A 22929-nucleotide genomic window follows, 5' to 3' on the forward strand; every position below is an offset into this window, starting at 1 on the left:
GAATAATAAAAGAAACCCTCATCTGCTGCACCGGTTTTCCCACATTGAGTTTTTTCGGGGACAATAATCCAAAAATAACTGTGCTAATGTATTATTATTATGCTAGTATTTTCCTTACATTTCGTTTCTGCAGTAATTAATTTGTGAAGACTACAGTGTATGTATTTCGATATTTGTCGTAGACAACAACTAATAATTTGTTTCAGTAAATTAAAAAATAGAAGAAATATTATCAGTTGTTGCAGTAGGATATGGAATTTTCAGATTTTCACATGGTATTAGAGGATAGATAGGAGGCAGGACAAATCTAGTGCAAAATAAAAGGGAGTAGAGTAGCACTATGTAAGCAGGTGTTCGAAGTTCCCAGAAGGATACATAGTCCTTGGGCCAGGTAGGTAAGATTTTGAGCAAGAGATAATTCTTTGAGTGAGTCAGCAAAGAATCACTCTCCAGATCAAAGGGTTGTCAGAGGCAAGGGTAGTAGCTATGGTTCTTTTGTAGAGTAGATCTCCAGCTGAAACGCAATGTCTTGCGGTAGTAAGTACAACATTGAGAAGGAGAATAGCACGGAACAACATGGATAGTCACGATGTATTATCTTCGAGATTAGAAAAAGAATTTGCATGTTTCTCGAAACATCAGCAGGCATTTGGCAGATTGATAGCAAGGCTTCAGCTCACATGACTGGAGTATGAGAGTACTTCTCTAGCTATCAAGAAGAGCAGATGGACTTCCTGATCACTATGGGAAACAAAACGAAGTCTACTCCAATAGGGAGAGGCACCTAGCATTTCAGACAGAAGCAGGAACCAACATAAGAGTCACTAATGTGCTGCATGTGTCGGGGTTAGGAATGAATCTGATTTCAATGTCCCAATTACAAGACAAGGGGTTAAATGTATACTTCATTAGAAGGAAGGTGTATGTCAAACATCCCAACTAGAAGAAGATGAGACAAATTGGAATTCGAAGCAACAGATTCTATAGATTGCAACTCAAATCTCCAATGGCATTGATAGGCAGTAATCATAATGTTGAAAAGGAACTTAATGAACTATGGCACAAGCGAATGGGGCACTTACACCACGGAGCACTGAGGATGCTCAGAGACACTGTTACAGGAGTTCCAGTCCTCAGTACTAAGCATGATGATGTATGCAGAGGATACGTGTGAAAATTTCTAAATCTAACACATCAGAAATCCCTACTGCTATTTTTGGTTTATTATCTCCTACTTGTTCTTTACATTAACAAGTTATTTAATCATATAAACATCGAAATAAACACAATAGCAGCCTTCACAAATATATAGATTAGCAACTGAAATAAACAGAGACAACACAAGGTTTACCGTTATTTTTGGACAATCGTCCCTCGAAAAACCTAATGCGGGAAAACCGATGTAGCAAATATGAGGATTTTATTATTATGCAATTTTTTGAATACAACTAGGGTGCCAAAAATGGCTCACCCTTCAGAGATAATCCTCGGCAGAAGTACCTTTCTCAGGAGATAGATAGTTCCGCTAATCAGCAACAGGATGATTGGCCCCACAGCAACTTTAACTATTCCTCAGTTGGATAGCAAAAGCCGCTCCAAGCTACTTCTTGAACTGCATCACCCTCTACGTCTCTATCTGCCTCTTAGCTCTCAGTCTGCCCCACAGAAACACCACAGCGCAACTCCTTCAGCCCAGCGTCAGCTCTACTAGCCTCTGCTTTTGCCTGTGTCAACTCTGCGTCAGCGTCTCGACCTCTTGCGTCCTCTGCGCTGGCCCTCTAAGCCTCTGCATCAGCTTTGGCTTCCTCTGCGTCAACCCAAGTTGCTTCTACGTTGTCTCTCTACCACTTTCTCTACCTCTCTGCTATGCATTCTCGGCCTCCTACCGAACTGCCCCCTGCCCCAGGAAATCGAATTGACTAATCAACTTCGTGTGTCTCCAACTGACTCTTAAGCCTCCTCTTATACTTTTCCTATTTACGAATCAACGGTTGAGATTAAGTCCCTAATCAACGACTAAGATTAGATCTAGCTTGATCATCATTATTTGGAACTTTCTCGCCCATATTATATTAATACACATTAATATTTTAATTTTCCTAAGTTTAGACTTAGGTTCTCATTAAAAATATTAATTATTTTAATATCTCTCCATTCGGGTGGAATTTCCCCAAACGATTTTTGGGTCTTGGAGATCTCATGTGTCTTAGCCTCTCTACCAATTTTCATGGCTAGAGCAACCTATTGTCGCACAGATTGTCATGACAACGCTCAGACCGGGGGCTGTCACCTTGATCCTTGATCTCTCCGTTTAAGCCTATTTCCCGCAGCTAAAGGGGGGTAGACCCTATGGGATAATGAATGACCAACTGGGACCAGTTGGTTTGGGAAACACGAGGGGGAACAAGCACTAAATTGATTTTATTAAGTTAATAGACCAATGCCTTATGAAATAAATGATTAAACGATTATTTATCAAATGCTGCAAAAATATGAACTCATTAACAATCGTTTGCCATCAAACAACTCGAAAAAAGCTTAACTTTTACCAAATGCGAGATAATCAATAAATGCTCAATGACTTAATGATACTCCAGCAACTAAAATTTCGAAAGATAAAGTGCTTTAAACAACCACGTAAAGTGTTAACCAGAGATCACATTCATGTAGTTAATCTTCAAATGAACATTAAAGCATGTTAAAAATGATAAACATTAATTCCCACATCAAAATTTAAGCCTCAGCAGAAAAAATAAAACATAACAAATTCCTGAGCCAAGACTCAAACTGGCAAAAAAATTTCAAAAAAAAAAATATTTTTTATATTTTTCAAATAAAAGAAAATTAAAGACTAAATGAAACTTTGAATCAAAAATCTAAATAAAACTAACTTAAAAGAAACCCCATTTTTATTATTATATAGTTTTTATTATTATTTTATTTATTTATTTTTATGAAATAAAATAAAATTTAACCAAACTATAATAAAAACTAAATGTAAGCCCTAAAATAAAACTTAACTCTAATCTAACACCTAATTTATATAAAAAAAAAAAAAAATTTAAAACTGATTTTTTTTTTTTAAATAAAACTAAACTAAAATCTAAAACAATACTAAAATCTAGACTAAATTAAAAGAAACCTTTTTTATTTTTATTTTTTATTTATTTTAACAAAACTAAACTAAATTAAAAAATAAAAATTTAACTGAACTCAGCTAAAAGGTAAACCAAAATAAAATAAAGCCTAACTCTAATCTAAAAGCTAAACACACAAAAAAAACAAAAGGGGGATCGAAATTTTTATCTTTTTATGAAACTAAACAAAAATAAAACTTCATAAAAGGAAATACGCCTATTAAAAAAAAAATATCAGATGCGTTCTACTTATACCCACCCTAAGCCAAACAAAATGACCAAAATGGAACCTGAGATATGACTGCACTGAACAAAAATATGCAGGCAGAGAAGTAATGATCTATGGCAGCAAGGATGGAGGACATAGATCAAGACACAGATGGGTTTCACGCAAGGGATGGGCAAGCGAGGGATGATGATCTTCTTTGCAGCAAAAATGCAGTACGCAGGTGGACAGCGTGGGACATGCAGGCAGCGTTTTGAATTTTTTGCTTGCTGCGTGAACACAATGAGAAACCCAACGCTTGCTTATTGTTTGCAGGAGTGCCTGTGCAGGGCAGCAGGAGAGAGGAAGAACGATGGCAGGTAGAAAACAAGGCTACGGATGGAATGAACAAGACAACGGCAGTAGGACTGAGGAGATGACTAAGCGTGGATATGATGGAGCTTCGAACCAAGTCTGTGGAAGGAGCAGCCAACAGCTTCCGTGGAAGTGACTGCGGTTTAGACAACGAAGGTTGAAAGGAGCAAGGGCAGCGGATGAGTAAGGGATGAGGCCGCTGGATTTTTCTGTGTAATTGGAGACAACCGGTAGCGTGTGATGGGTAGACAGCAGCTTGTGAATGGCAACGGAAATGTTTGCTAATACGGACAACATATAACGAATTTGAGCTTTTCTGTCAAAAAATATAAAATTTCCTGGAGCAGCAGAGAATCTGAAAACTTTAAACCCTCCCTGCTTCAGATTGCATTATGGAAACCCTGAAATATTTTTCAAAAAAACCTGTACCTGCAACCTGCAAAAGAAAAGAAAACCGAAAATAATATGTGCAAAAAAAAAAACGAAACTGAAAACCCTACAAACTAGTCAAAAAATTAAAATATTTACATAATTATGGCTCTACAACAACTAGATTTGTCGATAATCACAGTAATATTATCAGAATTTAATTTTAATGTGAGATACTTCAGAAAACCCTGCATGCATTCATAAAAAATTTCAGATGATAAGCCCGGGATTAAAACTAGCTGGGCTCTTTCAGAAAATGCAATCTGGGAGTTGGCTGGTTCAGCCGAGAACTTCCCCGAACGTCCAGTAAACTCAAAACTAAAGATACCCTGCACAGCTTAAATCAACCATTAATCATAGAGGGAGAAAACAATAGAGAAATTCAGATCAAATGGAGATACCTGCCATTATATTTCAGAATCTAAACTATCATTCAAACCCTAGAGATCAGACAAGATACCTGTGCCTGAATTAATCTTCATCAAGCTAAAATCAACGGCTGAAAATAAAATTATGCAGAAAAATAAATCATCTTGCAGCACTTTCAGAGGAGTAACACCAGCAAGATTTTTAACCCCAAAGTCTTTCTTTATTGCACAAGAAATGACTACAAGAGAGCTTTCTTTAGCACCAGACTCTCAGATCTAATCTGATCTCAAATGACCCCTAGCACCCTATTTAAAGGAAAATTTCCCAACGGCTAGTTCGAATGATCCATATCAAACTAATCTCGACCGTTGATGAGGATCAAGATTTCTTTTAATCTCATCCGTTGAATTTTTAAATGCATTTTAATATATTAAAAAATTAAAATTCTGCATTTATTTACTCAAAAAATTGACTTATTATTATCTTATTTTATTTTTTAATTTATTTTATAAATTTTATTTTAATTTATTTTTTATTTTTTAGTTATTTTTTAATTTTTTTAATTTTATTTTTTTATTATTTATATCTTTAATTTTTTATATTTTTATTTTTGGATCCTCGAACTTAGCCTTCGGAAAAATCACCTAGGACCTAGGACTTAGGACTTAGGACTTAGGACTTATGAGGGGATTAAAACATTTTCTAACCCTCAAGACACTTTAAATCATGACTTTAGCAATTTTACATCTCAAGGGGGAAAACCCATTTGACATAGACCCTCATAGACCACCCAGTTCTGCGACCAAATATAATCTAGCAGATCAACACACTAGGATTCCCCTAAGATTCTAATGACAAAATGCATTCCGGCTTTGGGGTTAGGCTGAAGGAAAACTCTGCCGATCATGGATCGGTGAGACAAAAAACCTTCCGGAACATAGATTATCACTAGAAAATTAGATCCACCTAGGCAATTTACATACATGATTCAACTCTGCTAAGATTATTTACAATTCACACATGCAGACTGGGTTTACAACATAACATGATCAGGTCAACGATGACTGTTGAATGGCACGGGCATGTCGATTAAGCGCTATCCCCTTTGCGAAAAAAAATGGATGTACTGCTATGGGTAGTTGACACGTAGTGGTCAACATCTGGCGCCATTTGGGGACACGTTGCTGCACTGTAGGAATGTGAGAATCCAGAATCTGCATCCACACAACACACAACAAAACTTAAGTAGCGTCCATCCAAAAATCATCATATAACATTAAGCGTAGGAAAGATATAAGTTCTTCATTTATTAACTAAAAAGTAAATCTAATCCTAAAACAGAAATGAAAATGCTGAAAAAACAAGGAGTAGGGTTAGAAATACAGAGGATACCCCCATGGCATCAGATGTGTCCAATATAATGTATACTGAGCATTTGCCTGCTTTCAGGCAAATCTGTCGGCTGCTTATCGGATGTGCCATGTCCAATTTTGCATATGGTAGGACTTTTTCCTATCCGAAAATCAAGCTGCTCGCGGCCGTTTGATGCATCAAATCTTCTTCTCGTTTTCTTCCTCTTGCGCTTTTTCTTCTTGGCAGGTTGTATTACTAATGACGGGGAACTTTCTGCTTCAAATCTCTCAGATGAACTATGTAAGATATGCGTGACATGTCTTTCTTCATTCTGCATCTGCCCTGCCAAGGATGATGGATCAATCTCACAGGTGCCATGAGTTATAACTTGATCTTCTATGACTAGTGGATTAACCATGTCACCTTCAATTATCCACTTTTCAATGGAACAAAGAACCTCATAATAAGATGGAGCTTGTTGCAACAGATAAGGAGGCACATGATTTATTGGCGTTCCCTGGTTTCTTTCATCCTCTGACCATTGTTGAATTTTCTGAACCTGTATTTTAATGGCATCTATCTGACTAGAGTGTTCAACCTTCATAGCACTAATTTCCCTGGCATGGTTTTCTTCCATATCTTTTATTACTTTATTGTTCTTTTCCTTTATGGTCATCAAGCAATACTGCATAGAGTTTATCTCTTCCTTATGATTTGCATGCATGGCAGCCAACAGATTATTATGATCGAACGTCATGATAGTCATTTCTTCATTCATAGTTAATAACTTGTTTTGCATAGAATTAATTTCCCTATCATGATTAGCTTTCATGGTCGTCATATTTTCCTCTAAGCCTGACAACTTGCTTTGCATAAAACTAATTTTTGTGTCATGATTAATCTTCATGGCCTCAATTTCCTTAGCATGTTGATTTTGCATGACCTCCATCTCCCTATTACGTTTTTCCAGGTGGGTGCATAAAGTTCTCACATCACTGGAGTAATTAGTTTGATTGATCTCCATATTTTTTACCAGTAACATTAGTTCTTGTATAATTTGCTTTTGATCTTCCTTTTCATTGTCATTTGTCCCTGTTTTTCCACTATCATAGATGGATGGCACATTCCGATATGAAGAATTGTCTTGGAATCTTCCCCCGACAGTTGAACCTTTCATAAGATTACTTTCATTCTTTTGCACAATTTTAGGGGCACAAGGCAAGCTATCTGGATAACCATATCTATCTTTAAAAACATTGACAATGTCTTGCAAAGAAGTGAAAGAATCTTCAAGACAATTATTAAACCAATTCAAAGCATCACCCTCTAAAGAAAAGACAAAAAGACGCATTTTGACATCTTCATGATTATACTGAGGGGGTCTACAATATATGATCATTATACGAGTAAACAAGCCTAGATGTCTTTTAACAGCGACTGAATCACCACTTGAGAACAAAGGTAATTTAGAAATGGCCACTTCCGGAATATCATGGAGATCATCAGTAAAATGACATGGTTTAAACGAATAATCCATGATGAATAACGAGGGACCAAATGGATGATAGAAAGAGATCTCTGCTCAAGAAAATCAATAGATGAAAGAAGTGGAGTCGCCACTTGAACAATGAATCTAATTCTAGGATCCAAAAAGCAACCAACAAGCAGATATGAGGGAGGCTTCTTGTCTGAGAAAAATAAGAAAATGGAGTCGCCACCCAAACAAGAAAAAACCGAAGAGAAGTTGCTGATATGACGAAAGATAAGGTGATGAAAAGATCAAAAGACGCCAAAGAATGTTGGCCGTTTGACAGGCTAATGTATGGCGTAAAAGATGAGATGATGCCAAAAAATTTTGACTCTGCCAGCTCAAATGAAAAATAAGAAAGAAGAAATAATGATGAATGTCGAATAAACCAAGGACAGAAAAAACTTTGTCCCCGGCAACGGCGCCAAAAAATGTTGTCGCACAGATTGTCACGACAACGCTCAGACCGGGGGCTGTCACCCTAATCCCCAATCTCTCCGTTTAAGCCTGTCTCCCGTGGCTAAAGGGGGGTAGACCCTATGGGATAATGAATGACCATCTGAGACCAATTGGTTTGGGAGACACGAGGGGGAACAAGCACTAAATTGATTTTATTAAGTTAATAGACCAGTGCCTTATGAAATAAATGATTAAAAGATTATTTATCAAATGTTGCAGAAAGATGAACTCATTAACAATCGTTTGTCATCAAACAACTCGAACAAAGCTTAACTTTTACCAAATGCGAGATAATCAATAAATGCTCAATGACTTAATGATACTCCAGCAACTAAAATTTCGAAAGATAAAGTGCTTTAAACAACCACGCAAAGAGTTAACCAGAGATCAAATTCATGTAGTTAATCTTCAAATGAACATTAAGCATGTTAAAAATGATGAACATTAATTCCCACATCAAAATTTAAGCCTCAGCAAAAAAAAAATAAAACATAACAAATTCCTGATCCAAGACTCAAACTGGCAAAAAATTTTCAAAAAAAATATTTTTTATATTGTTCAAATAAAAGAAAATTAAAGACTAAATGAAACTTTGAATCAAAAAATTTAAATAAAACTAACTTAAAAGAAACACCTTTTTTATTATTATATTTTTTTTTATTATTATTATTATTATTGTTGTTATTTTTTTTATTTTTTTTATAAAATAAAATAAAATTTAACCAAACTATAACAAAAACTAAATCTAAGCCCTAAAATAAAACTTAAATCTAATCTAACACCTAATTTATATAAAAAAATAAATAAATAAATAAAATAATTTTTTTTTAAATAAAACTAAACTAAAATCTAAAACAATACTAAAATCTAGACTAAATTAAAAGAAACATTTTTTATTTTTATTTTTTTATTTATTTTAACAAAACTAAACTAAACTAAAAAACAAAAATTTAACTGAACTCAACTAAAAGGTAAACCAAAATAAAATAAAGCCTAACTCTAATCTAAAAGGTAAACACACAAAAAAAACATAAGGGAGATAGAAATTTTTATCTTTTTATGAAATTAAACAAAAATAAAACTTCATAAAAGGAAATAAGCCTATTAAAAAACAAAAATATAAGATGCATTCTACTTATACCCACCCTAAGCCAAACAAAATGACCAAAATGGAACCTGAGATATGACTGCGCTGAACAAAAATATGCATGCAAAGAAGTAATGATCTATGGCAGCAAGGATGGAGGACGCAGATGGGTTTCACGCAAGGGCTGGGCAAGCGAGGGATGATGGTTTTCTTTGCAGCAAAAATGCAGTATGCAGGTGGACAGTGTGGGACATGCAGGCAGCGTTTTGAATTTTTTGCTTGCTGCGTGAACACAATGAGAAACCCAACACTTTCTTATTGTTTGCAGGAGTGCCTGTGCAGGTCAGTAGGAGAGAGGAAGAACGATGGCAGGCAGAAAACAAGGCTGTGGATGGAATTAAAACAGTGCGAAACACGCATGTAAAAGAATATCGAATGAATCGATTGATCATGAGCAAGCAAAGGCTCAATAATAATACAGAGATATTTACAAAAATAGAAACCTCAAGTTTCTATGTAGAATATGGAAACAGACAGTTTCATCTAAGAAACTGCTAAAAGAATAAAAATAGCAACAGCTAAAAGAATGAGCATTAAATACTAAATAGGAATATTCTAATACCCTCCCTTAATGCTCAATCTATTTACAACACCAATAGACCCTCTGAATTTTACAAATTTATCAGGACCAAGAGGCTTGGTGAAAATGTCGGCGGGCTGCTCTGTTGTGGGAACATATTGCAACTGAACTGAGTCGTCTTCAACAAGCTGGCGAATGTAGTGGCAATGAGTTTCCACATGCTTTGTTCGTTCATGAAAGACTGGATTCTTGGCAAGTTTGAGCACTCCCTGATTATCACAAAACAAAGGAGTAGGCCCTGTCTGAGAAACATGCATATCTGCAAGCATACGTCGAAGCCAAACTGCCTCACAGGATGCCTTAACTGCTCCCCGATACTCTGCTTCTGTTGAGGAGAGAGCCACTGCCTGTTGCTTCTTACTAGTCCAAGTAACAGCACCGGATCCTAGACTAAACACATACCCAGCTGTCGATTTATGGTCATCAACCGAACCGGCCCAGTCAGAATCAGTGTAACCACTGAGTATAGGATTGGAACTTCGAGTGTATAGAAGGCCATAATCAGAAGTGCCACGCACATATCGTAGCACACGCTTTGCTGCTATCCAATGATCAGCTTTAGGAGCGGACATGAAGCGTGAAATATAGCTTACTGCAAAACTGATGTCAGGTCTGGTAGCAGTAAGATAAATGAGACTGCCCACTAATTGCCGAAATAAAGTTTCATCCACAAGGGGAGAGGATGAATGTGCTGAAAGTTTGAGCCCTGGTTCCATAGGAGTCGTCGCCGATTTGCAATCCTGCATTCTGAACCTGTCCACAAGATTTTTGGCATACTTGGACTGAGAGAGAAAGATCTGATTTTCAGTCTGCCAAACTTCAACCCCCAGACAGTAATGAAGAAGTCCTAAGTCTGTCATCTCAAAAGTTCTGCATAAATCTTGTTTGATCCCATGGATCAAATGTACAGAGCTGCCAGTAATGATAAGATCATCCACATAGACAACCACAAACAAGATATCATCACCAGTATGCTTGATATACAGATTTGCATCAGATGGGCTCCGCTGAAAACCCTGATCTGTCAGGTACTGGTCAATTTTCATGTACCAAGCCCGAGGAGCTTGTTTCAATCCATAGATTGCTTTAGCTAACCGACACACTTTCTGTTCTTGACCAGCAACCTTGAATCCTGGAGGCTGCGTCATGTAGACTTCTTCTTGGAGATCACCATTTAGGAAAGCACTCTTTACATCCATCTGATGAACTTTCCAATTGAACTGAGCTGCTAGGGCAAGCACAAGCCTTATGGTACTCATTTTGGCTGTAGGAGCAAAAGTCTCCTCATAGTCGATGCCTTCCTTCTGTGAGAACCCTCGAGCCACAAGACGAGCTTTGTATTTGTCTATGGTTCCATCAGCTTTGTATTTCACTTTATACACCCATTTGCAGCCTATGGGTTTTTTCTCTGCAGGAAGATCAGAAAGTGTCCATGTATGATTCTTCTGAAGACTCTGGAATTCAGCTTCCATAGCCTGTTCCCACTCAGATGTACCCTTAGCCTCTGAATAGGTTTGAGGCTCAAAAACACTGTGTAGGTTAGCCATAAGAGCAAAATTGACTGTAGACTGTTGTCTGTTCTTATGTCTAGAAGTTCTACCTTCAAGGAGCTCATCATCCCGGAGATCACCAATGGTTTTAGCCCACCATTTTGGCCGAAGAGTAGAAGAACCAATATCAAGAGTAGAGGAACCAATATCAGGAGGAGGTGGAGAAGACTCAAGAGCAATAGGGGCCGCAAGAGGAGGGTTATTTTCTGGAGGAAGCTCAGATAGAGTATTATCAAATACTGATGCTACATCATCCCTCCCATCAGGTGGACCGACCGGAAGAAGAACACTGTGAGGCTGATCCTCAGAACACTGCTTAGAAGAAGAAGACTAAAAGAATCCTCTGTCCTCATCAAAAACTACATCCCGACTGAAGCTAAGACGACCAGTGGCTATATCTATCAGCCTATAGGCCTTGTGATGATCATTGTACCCTGTCATCATGAGTTTCTGGCTTTTGGAATCCAACTTAGAGCGTTTAGCAGCTGGAATCCAAACATATGCAACTGAGCCAAATACTTTGAGGTGACTGATCTTAGGCTTACGACCGGACCAAACCTCTTCAGGAGTCTTCCCTGTCACAGCCTGAGTGGGTGATCGGTTAAGAAGGTAAACAGCAGTAAATACTGCTTCAGCCCAGAATCTGTTTGGAACACTCCTGTGTTGTAACATGGAACGAGCCATTTCAACAACCGTGCGGTTGCGGCGCTCGACAACACTATTCTGCTGAGGAGTGTAGGGTGTGGTTAACTAACGTTTGATGCCATGAATATCACAGAAATTGGCAAAAGCTGAAGAACAAAATTCCCCCCCATTGTCTGTCCTAAGAGTTATGATGTTACAGCCAGACTCTTTTTCAACTAAGGTTTTAAACTTCTGAAAGGTACTAAGGGCATCAGATTTATTTTTTAGAAAATACACCCACATCTTTCTACTGAAATCATCTACAATAAGTAAAAAAATATTTGCAAGCAGTGATAGAAGTTGTATTCATAGGACCACAAATATCAGCATGAAGTAACTGGAGTACCTTAGATGCGCGCCAAGATTCTCCATTCTTGAATGAAGACCGATGTTGCTTTCCTGCTTGACAGGCGCCGCATACCCCCAACTGCTGAGTCTGAATATCAGGTAATCCTGACACAAGTCCCTCCCGGGAGAGCTGAGAGAGATACTGCATATTTAGATGCCCATATCGCTGATGCCAAAGAGTACTGATGGGAGAGACACGTGCTGCTAGAGCCACTTCTGGAGCGTCACCGGTGTCAAGTAGCCTGTATAACTATAGACCATGGTCCTCTAGGCCAACAGCAATGGTTAAACTAGTCTCTCTGTCAATAATGGAGCACTTGTGTGCACTGAACACAACATCAAGCTGAGGAGAATTCCTCATAATCTGGCTGACAGATAGCAGATTAATTTCCATACCAGGAACATAGTATACATTCAGAAATATGAGTGTGCGCCCACCAGACTGAATTTGAACTGTACCTCTGCCAGCTACTGTGTACTTTTCACCTCCGCCAAATACCACAGAATCACTGAAAGGTGAGAAGTCAATAAACCAGTCACGCCTGTGAGAGAAATGGCGTGATGCACCAGAATCAATGTACCATGCAGAAGAAGGAACATGATCTGAAGACCTTTTAGCCATAAAGGCATAAAAGGCTTGATTTCCTTCTAACATTAGATTGGTGAGCTTGGCCATTTTCTCAAAGACAATACAAATTTTAATGTGGCTGCCTGGATCAAAAACAGACTTTGTTCTGCGAAAAATATATATATTTACCCAGCAAATAAATCTCCACAGAAATAAGACAAAACTTCAATTGTCTTAATTCAGGCAACCAATAAAAAATAGTATAATGATTAATACGTGAGCTGTCGTACTGAACTTTCTTACACAGCAAGAAAAAAATCACGATAAACTTTAATCAAAATTGCCAGGCAAATACGTGAATCTGGAAACTGCCGTCACTTGAAAAAATCGTTACTGGAAAATGCCTTCACGTGATGCAAGCGGGGCTTAAATCTCTGGAGGATCTCGATCTGATGAATACGTGAGCCAAAAAATACGCGAGGAAAAAAACGGTTTAACTGTAGCTTCGGCTTTGGACGCAACGCTTCGGCTTTGGATGCTGGTTGTGACACTGCCGGCACGTTATCTGAAGAATCTCGATCTGTAAAAAAAACTTGATTTCTCAGCAAATAAATGGTGACTCGGATCCCGTTCTGCAAGTCCTTCACGTTTTAGCTAATATATGAATTGCGGGCACAATCGGGTCTCGGACGGACTCGATTCTGGAAAAAACGTGAGCAGGTTTGCTGTAAGTTTGCCGGGACGTGACGTAAGGTCTCCACGGGACGTGATTCAGGCCCTCTTAAAATGGCGTCAAAAATCTTTGCACTCCGCTTCAGTGTACAGACCCTGCTTAATTCCTCGAATTCAGTATCGAATTACGCTGGGTTCTTCGCAAACTTCGATTGCACCAAATAATCAAAACGCTGGCCGAATTTAGTGAGCCGTGGGCAAATTCAACAGCATACAATGAGGTGACAGTCAATAGATTGATACCACGGGGACGTGCGATATGATTCGGACGTGCGATTCCCGTGTAGCGAAGACTATGTGGCCGTCTGGCGTTAACTGTGTTGCCACGTTCCCGTGTGGCAAAGCAAATCCTCAGCTGAGCAGCGAACACTGATATTCTCAGTGAAAAGGGAAGGGTTCCGGTGGCAAATTTCGAGAGTGTAAGTGCCACGATGAGACAACAGATCTTCAAACAAATAAACTGATCAACTCGCCGACAAATAGACTGCTGCCCTTTCTGTATCGAGAAATCTACAGACCCTGAGAGCAGTTTCGAAATTAACCACTAAATTTTTCAAACTATGAAAAATTATTTCGAAAAAAAAAATCCCTGTGCTCCGATACCATAAAACAGTGCGAAACACGCATGTAAAAGAATATCGAATGAATTGATTGATCATGAACAAGCAAAGGCTCAATAATAATACAGAGATATTTACAAAAATAGAAACCTCAAGTTTCTATGTAGAATATGGAAACAGACAGTTTCATCTAAGAAACTGCTAAAAGAATAAAAATAGCAACAGCTAAAAGAATGAGCATTAAATACTAAATAGGAATATTCTAATAGGAATGAACAAAACAACGGCAGCAGGACTAAGGAGATTACTAAGTGTGGATATGATGGAGCTTTGAACCAAGTCTGTGGAAGGAGCAGCCAACAGCTTGCGTGGAAGTGACTGCGGTTTAGACAACGAGGGTTGAAAGGAGCAGGGGCAGCGGATGAGTAAGGGATGAGGCCGCTGGATTTTTCTGTGTAATTAGAGACAACCGGCAGCGTGTGATGGGTAAACAGCAGCGTGTGAATGGCAACGGAAATGTTTGCTGATACGGACAGCATATAACGAATTTGAGCTTTTCTGTCAGAAAATATAAAATTTCCTGGAGCAGCAGAGAATCTGAAAACTTTAAACCCTTCCTGCTTCAGATTGCATAATGGAAACCCTGAAATATTTTTCAAAAAAACCTGTACCTGCAACCTGCAAAAGAAAAGAAAACCAAAAATAATATGTGCAAAAAAAAACGAAACTGAAAACCCTACAAACCAATCAAAAAATTACAATATTTACATAATTATGGCTCTACAACAACCAGATTTGTCGATAATCACGGTAATATTATCAGAATTTAATTTTATATTTGAGATACTTCAGAAAACCCTGCATGCATTCATAAAAAAATTTCAGATGATAAGCCCGGGATTAAAACTAGCTGGGCTCTTTCAGAAAATGCAATCCGGGAGTTGGTTGGTTCAGCCGAGAACTTCCCCGAACGCCCGGTAAACTCAAAACTAAAGATACCCTGCACAGCTTAAATCAACCATTAATCATAGAGGGAGAAAAAAAATGAAATTCAGATCAAATGGAGATACCTGCCTTTATATTTCAGAATCTAAACTATCATTCAAACCCCAGATATCAGACAAGATACCCGTGCCTGAATCAATCTTCATCAAGCTAAAATCAATCGCTGAAAATAAAATTATGCAGAAAAATAAATCATCTTACAGCACTTTCAGAAGAGTAACACCAGCAAGATTTTTAACCCCAAAGTCTTTCTTTATTGCACAAGAAATGACTAAAAGAGAGCTTTCTTTAGCACCAGACTCTCAGATCTAATCTGATCTCAAATGACCCTAGCACCCTATTTAAAGGAAAATTTCCCAACAGCTAGTTCGAGTGATCCATATCAAACTAATCTCGACTGTTGATGAGGATCAAGATTTATTTTAATCTCATCCGTCGAAATTTTAAATGCATTTTAATATATTAAAAAAATAAAATTCTGCATTTATTTACTCAAAAATTTGACTTATTATTATTTTATTTTTTTTTTATTTTTATTTATTTTTTAATTTATTTTATAAATTTTATTTTATTTTATTTTTTATTTTTTAGTTATTTTTTAATTTTTTAATTTTATTTTTTTATTATTTATATCTTTAATTTTTTATATTTTTATTTTTAGATCCTCGAACTTAGCCTTTGGAAAAATCACCTAGGACCTAGGACTTAGCACTTAGGACTTATGAGAGGATTAAAACATTTTCTAACCCTCAAGACACTTTACATCATGACTTTTACAATTTTACATCTCAAGGGAAAAAACCCATTTGACATAGACCCTCATAGACCACTCAGTTCTGCGACCAAATATAATCTAGCAGATCAACACACTAGGATTCCCCTAACATTCTAATGACAAAATTCATTCCGGCTTTGGGGTTAGGCTGAAGGAAAACTCTGCCGATCATGGATCGGTGAGACAAAAAACCTTCCGGAACATAGATTATCACTAGAAAATTATGTCCACCTAGGTAATTTACATACATGACTCAACTCTGGTAAGATTATTTACAATTCACACATGCAGACTAGGTTTACAACATAACATGATCAGGTCGACGATGACTGTTGAATGGCACGGGCATGTCGATTAAGCGCTATCCCCTTTGCGAAAAAAAGGGGGTGTACTGCTATGGGTAGTTGACACGTAGTGGTCAACACTACCAAACATCGACACTCCCTCTTAGCGAGAAATGTGTTCTCATAATTCTTCACCATAGAAACATTACACTGATCTTCCGCATCAGTACCTTGTGTTGATGCTTGGCTTGCTGCATCACATCCCCTGCACTGTTGCTTCTTGTAACGTTTCCCACGACATTGCCACTGCCACTGCTACATCTGTACTGCAGCTCCCTCTCAACATGTTGCATCATGCTGCCCATAGCACTACCACTGCTAACTGTTGCACTACAACTCAGTTACTGAGAAGTAAGTAACTATCTTCACCCAACCACTGACATCCTGGTCAGTCTAGAAGCCATGTGATGCTGAAGCATTTGCTAATATCATGTGCTCCCTCTGTTGCCACTGCGCTACTGCAAACATCTTTGTGCCTCTCGCACTACTGCAACCTTTGTTGCGTTGCTACAAACTTATGCACTCTAGTCGTGCCTTGTTGGTCCACCACACTTTGCTCCTATGGGAAGTGATTGATGAACGATGGAACAACACACTCCATCGTCCCATTCATGCTGCAGGGATCTACCTAAACCCCACATTTTCTTACCCATGTGGGTTCTTATTTGATGCTGAAATCATGGATAGATTCTTAACCTGTGTTCAGAGGATGGTGCGATCTCCAGCAGAATGTGCAGAAATTTCCAAAGAAATGGAGATATATAGGATGGCAAGTGGCACATTTGGCTTTGAGATGGCTATGGTTGATAGGAAGGCTACAATGCCAGGTATTTTTTAGTTTGTTTCGAATTTCATTATCTCTTCAAGTTCATAACTTCATACTTTGCTTCAACTTTCAAATTTCATTTTTTTCTTATGTTTATCTTATTTGTAATTTTGTTGTAGATGCATGGTGGACTCGCTATGGTGCCAGAGTACCCCATCTGAGAAAGCTTGCTATTCGAATCCTCAGCCAAACATGTAGCTCCTTAGGATGCAAGCACAACTGTTGTGTATTTGAAAAAATACACAACAAGAAGCACAACAGGTTAAACTTAAAATTTAAAATATTGCAAATTTCCAATTAATATTTTGAATTCATTAAATAATATTTTTTTTATAATTATTATTTTATGATCTTTGTACAAGTTGGAGACCCAGCGACTTAATGACATGGTCTACGTCTACTACAATCTTTGATTGTGGGTGACGCAACTTGAGAGGATACTTGATATGGAGGCCATCTCATTGAATGGGATTGACACCACTGTTGCAAGGAGGGTTGAGGCCAACAGGCCTCTCATGGAGTTTGTCGATGATTGGTTAGAGCAGGAGGTAGTGGAAGGCATAGAGGGGGAGGAGGAGGAGGAGGTGACACCACCTACCTAGGCTACCCCTACCACCAGTAGAGGAAGTGGTCTACCTCCTCTAGCTCCTACTTCTTCAACTTCTAGAGCACGGCAGAGTCCACTACCAACTCCAACGGCATCTACATCTAGAGGGAAAGGGAAAGCTATTGCATTTTCTCGCAAGAGGGGCAGAGGAAATCAATAATATTAGACTTTAGTTATTTGGTTCATTTCATTGTATATGACATCATGACTCATGATATGAGATACATTATTATATTTTTTGTTGATATTTTGAGGCTGAGTTGGGACTCAGGAGTTAGGACTTACTATTCAGGACATGATTCACTGTTATGTGTGATGTAGCACTAGAAATGATATTACACATATTATATATTAGTTCTTTTATCATATTTATGTGTCAATGTATTTATTTTATGTTGTAGATGCTTTAGATATTAAAAAAAATTGAAAAAAAAAAATGAATATTTTTGTATTTTACAATTTTTTCACGATTTTTCCTGATTTTTACGATTCTTTCCCCTCGCCGATTTAATGCCGATAACGATTTTCGCAACACTGCTTCAAACAAAAATCATTATATTCATCAAAAGAAATTTTGGGAGAAGCTTTTAACTGAAAATTAGAATATTTACCTCATGGTAGAGTCAGTGCAAATCTTCCACCTAAGTCACATGACACGAGGACACGAGACACGGAGGACACGTAAATACGAGTATTCAATACGAAACGCAACGACCTGGAAACAGGACACAGGGGACACATTTTATATATATTTAATAATATATATATATATATATATATATATTGAAATATAGTTTTTTATCCATATTAAATTGTAGGTTGCAGCTTATCTAATCAAATTAAAATATAATTACTTCTCAAAGTTCATAGTTCACTTTAAAAAAATAAATAGAATCAAAATTTACTATTTAGAAATTAGAATGTGATATGCTTGGTCTTGATTCTTGAATATTCAATGTTCATTGTTCATGTACAACTTACAAGCACATAAGAAAATAACTAAAGTCTAATCCTATTGATTTCCTCTGCCCCTCTTGCGAGAAAATGCCACAGCTTTCCCTTTCCCTCTAGATGTAGAAGCTGGTGTTGGTGGAGTTGGCAGTGGAATTTGTTATGCTCTAGAAGCTGAAGAACTAGAAGTAGGAGCTATAGGAGGTAGACCACATCCTCTACTGGTGGCAGGGGTAGCCCGGGCAGGTGGTGTCACCTGGAAACATTACAATCTCCCAATCCTGAAATCCTGAAAAACTGATAACTCTGCTGCATTTGAATGAAAACTAAAATTCTACTTTCTCCATATGAAATCCAATGAGGGCGGAACCACTCTCAAACATCCTGAGTCATTTCATGGTAATGTTAAAAATTTTAAGTAAAAGGATGAAAATGAAGATTAAGGAGAATGTCACTTTTACTTTCAGAATTTAACATTACCATGAATAGCATATCAATACTAGGGCCTAGACTTGATCATTAAGTTGCCCCACTCAAAAATTATTTGTTTCTTTCAAAAAAAATTGCAGCTTATGCAGGCAAGGTTTTCTATCAACGGAATATGCTTTTTCCAGATGCAGGACACTACGAAAACCGGCGAATACGTTTTACATTTTACAAGACACGATGAAAAACGTTTTCGACATGTTTTAGGGCCGTTTTCATGTCCGACACGTAAAATACGGGACACGGGACCTTGGAGGACGTGTCCTGTGACTTAAGGAAGCCTTTTCACAGGTGTAATTCTCCTCATTGGCCAATGCAGAATGGGCATCACCCTGAGTCTGATTATATTGAGGCCCGACCTCTCTAGCGAGAAAGACCAACATCAAATGGATCCTTACTAAATGCAAACAAAATCTAAAGTATGTAACAAGATGAGATGACCAATGGCACATAAAAATGCTATAAGACTACATGCAACACTTACCAAAGGCCCCCCATTTTATGTTTCTCTCTTTTTCTCCATACAAGTTTCGCACATGACCCCAGAAGAAGTTTTCTATTAAAAAGGGATATTAATATAAATTTTTTGTTTACTTTGTTGCTTTCCCCAGCATATTCTAATATACCAGTGGTCATCACAGTTGTATATTCCACATGTCCTATGAGTTGCAAGTAATTTCAGCCATTGTCATTTAGTTGTGTCAGTCAATCATAAGAATTAAGAAAGGGTTTGAACTTTGATTCACTTTGCTTTTATGCATACAAATTAGTCCCAATTTATTATTATATGGTACTCTTCTCTTTATTTAGCACAGGGTTAGTTTTGAATAAACTTTACAAAAATAAATTAATAACTTTGTGTATATGAAGTGAAAACTTCTTGATAAACAAAAATATATATATAAATATCTTATTAATAAATGAATTGACAGATGATGATTGTTTGCATTGGGGTTCCTGGCTTATATATCGACATGGGCACCCTTTGGGGAAAGGGCATGATCTTATGATTGTGCCCTTTCGTCTAATTTAACCTAAAATTAAATAATAAACCTAAAACTAACTAATTTTTTACATAACATTGCCTTCCTCTCGAAAGAATGCTTTGTCCTCAAAGCATACGTAACGACGGATGTTGTTGACAAAATGCTTCATTCTCCCAAGAAGCGTCTTCTTCGGATAAGTCCTTCGACTTGATCAGATATTCCAAGATGATCAAGGTCCCACACTTTAAAAAGTCTTGGATTAATCTCTCAATTTCCGTTTTTTGGTGATGTGGATATCGGTATGGCTTGATGTTGGTCTGACCCTGCCTTGACTTCTATTGTATGCTCAATTTCCCTATTAGGCGGCATCTTCATAGGTAGGTCTTGAAATACTTTTTCATGCTTCCGAATTAGATCTTGTATCTCTGGTGACTCTTCACTGGTCATATTTGCAGATAACATTTCTAATTGGTGACATTGTACTACATAAGCGGGTGCTCCTTTTCGAATCATCTTCATCATCTGAGATGATGATACAATTTGATTCTCTGGTGCTTGGAATCTGTGTAATTTGTACTTCTGACCTCCCCATTTGAATTTTATAAATTGTACTTGATGGTTAGCAACACAAGTACCTAAAGTTCGCAGCCATTGGATACCTAGGACTACATCTACTCGTCCTAACGGTACTGTGAAGAATAGAGACTCTAAATTAAAGTCTTGAATCTGCAATTTGACCTTATGGCATTTCCCCACCTTTTCAATCTTCTTACCGTTAGCTACCATCACTTTCATGTTTGGTAAGGGAAATGAAAAAATATTGAGTCTCTTTGCCACGGTTGCATCTAAAAAATTGTGTGTGCTACCAGAGTCGATGAGAACCACTACATTGTTCTTCTTTATGTGTCCTTTTAACTTTATGGTCTGAGGTTGTGATATACCTGTCATAGCTGATAGTGACACTTGCGGATTACTTCCATCATCTAATTCTGGTGAGAATTTTGGGGCATCTTCTGTTTCTTCTATGTTAGAATCTTCACTGTTTGAATCATTGGTTGCTTCACAATTATATAGATTCTTTGGTTCTTTTCCTTTAGCACATCTATGTTTGGGGTCCCACTTCTCACCACAGCGTTTGCATTTGCCCTCTTTTATCCTTTCAATTTCCACATTAGATTTTTCATCTTCACGGCGATGTGGTGGAACATGTCTCATATTATTTGAGTCCACATACTGGGGTATTCTTCGTCTTGAATATGTTTTTTCCGCTTTTGACCAAAATATTGGTTCGAATTTCTTTTCAGTTGTTTTTGCTTTTCGTCTTGCTACTTCTATTGATGTAATGTCATGCATCTCAAGTTCTACTTGTAAATGGATTTTGAGTCCCGAGACGTATGACTGAATTAGATGAGATTCTGATAACCCAGGTACTGGTGTTACTAAGGTCTCCCATTCTTGAGTGTATTCGTCCACACTTCCTTTTTGTCGTAATTTGATGAGTTTTGAAAAGAACTCTTCTTCCTTTACACCTTGTAATCTTTTAAAGAATGCATCCTTAAATTTTCTCCAACTAATAACGTGTGTTGTCTTTTTCCTCCACATATACCAATTATATGCTTCTCCTTCCATTTTCATGGATGTGTCCCTGAGCTTTTCGTCATCATCATTGATGTCATATATCTCAAAGTATCCTTCTGCTTTATTAATCCATGCAACATTGGTTTTTTCGTTTCCATCGAATTTAGGCATCTCGAATTTTTCCCTTCGATGGTATGTCGCTAATGGTTGAGCAAAAAAGAGGTGTTGATTGGTAAAAGTATCCCAGAGTTGCTTGTTTGTAAGAGTCACATTACTCATTTCTTGGTGGGGTGTCGCTAATTTTTTTGGTGATTTAGCTTTTTCATGAGAGTCTGTTGACTTCGTTGAATCTGATGAGTTGTGCTCTTGATTTTCTTCATTTTCTTGTAGTAGTTGTGCAGGTGTATAATTCATCTTTTTACACAGAAGTTTCAGTAATGTTAAGGTCTCTTTGAGATCTACTTCTGTTTGGACACAGTGATTTTCCATCTTTATTTCTATTCGATTTGTCGTATCCTAAATATTTTTGATATTGTTAGCCTGCTCCTCAAGCTTGATCTGGAAATCATCTAATCTTTTATTGACCTCATCGTGGTTGTTATTTATCTTACACTCCGCGTCCACCAATTTTTTTTGGAAATCCGCCATTGTCATTGTCGACATTGAACGAGTTTGTGGGGGCATGTATTTATCTACCAGCTTAAATAATTTTTTTTTAAATAATTAAATTAAAATAAATTAATTTAATTATATAACATATATAAATAAATTTAATTAATTAAATTAACTTTATATATATATATATATATATATATATATATATATATATAACTAAATTATAGTATATTTAAAAGTATAGCTTATATATATAATTATATTATATATTATAGATATTATATATCGTACGGACAGTTACGTCTGTTGGTAGCTCACCTTTCGTTTGATCGTTCAAAAGTAAAACCCCCAAGCAGATATCACCGCAGCAATTATTCCGACTAACCGCAAGTCTACCCACATGGAACCGCAGAGCTTTCCGCAGGTAAAAAAAACGATGCGGGTTTAGCATATTACCGCAGGTTACCGCAGAGCTTGCCGCAGGTAAAAAAAACGATGCGGGTTTAGCGTATTACCGCAGGTTACCGCAAAGAGAAACGACGCAATGGGAGTCAATGGAAAAGTGGACGATATGTTAGCATATAATGAAAATGATAGTGCAATGCAGTGAAAATGTGCTGATTGACCAGGAAAAGGGATGCAGGGGAGACACGAGATAGAAAGAAATGACCGACAGTGGAGCAACTGTGGACGCGAGGGCACGAACTGTGGAAATACTGTGGACGTGAACAA

The 22929-nt window shown here is 37.4% G+C and overlaps 1 protein-coding gene across 1 annotated transcript in view; it reads right to left on the reverse strand.

The window, feature by feature from the left end:
- Window positions 1-22929, reverse strand: part of ATGRIP (Golgi-localized GRIP domain-containing protein) — a 456132-nt gene that overhangs the window by 236884 nt on the left and 196319 nt on the right. The window lies entirely within an intron of this gene.

Source organism: Pinus tabuliformis, chromosome 2_1, assembly GCF_031772625.1.
Source record: "Pinus tabuliformis cultivar Carrire ecotype Pingquan chromosome 2_1, CPIR1, whole genome shotgun sequence".
In the NCBI taxonomy this organism is placed as follows: Eukaryota; Viridiplantae; Streptophyta; class Pinopsida; order Pinales; family Pinaceae; genus Pinus; species Pinus tabuliformis.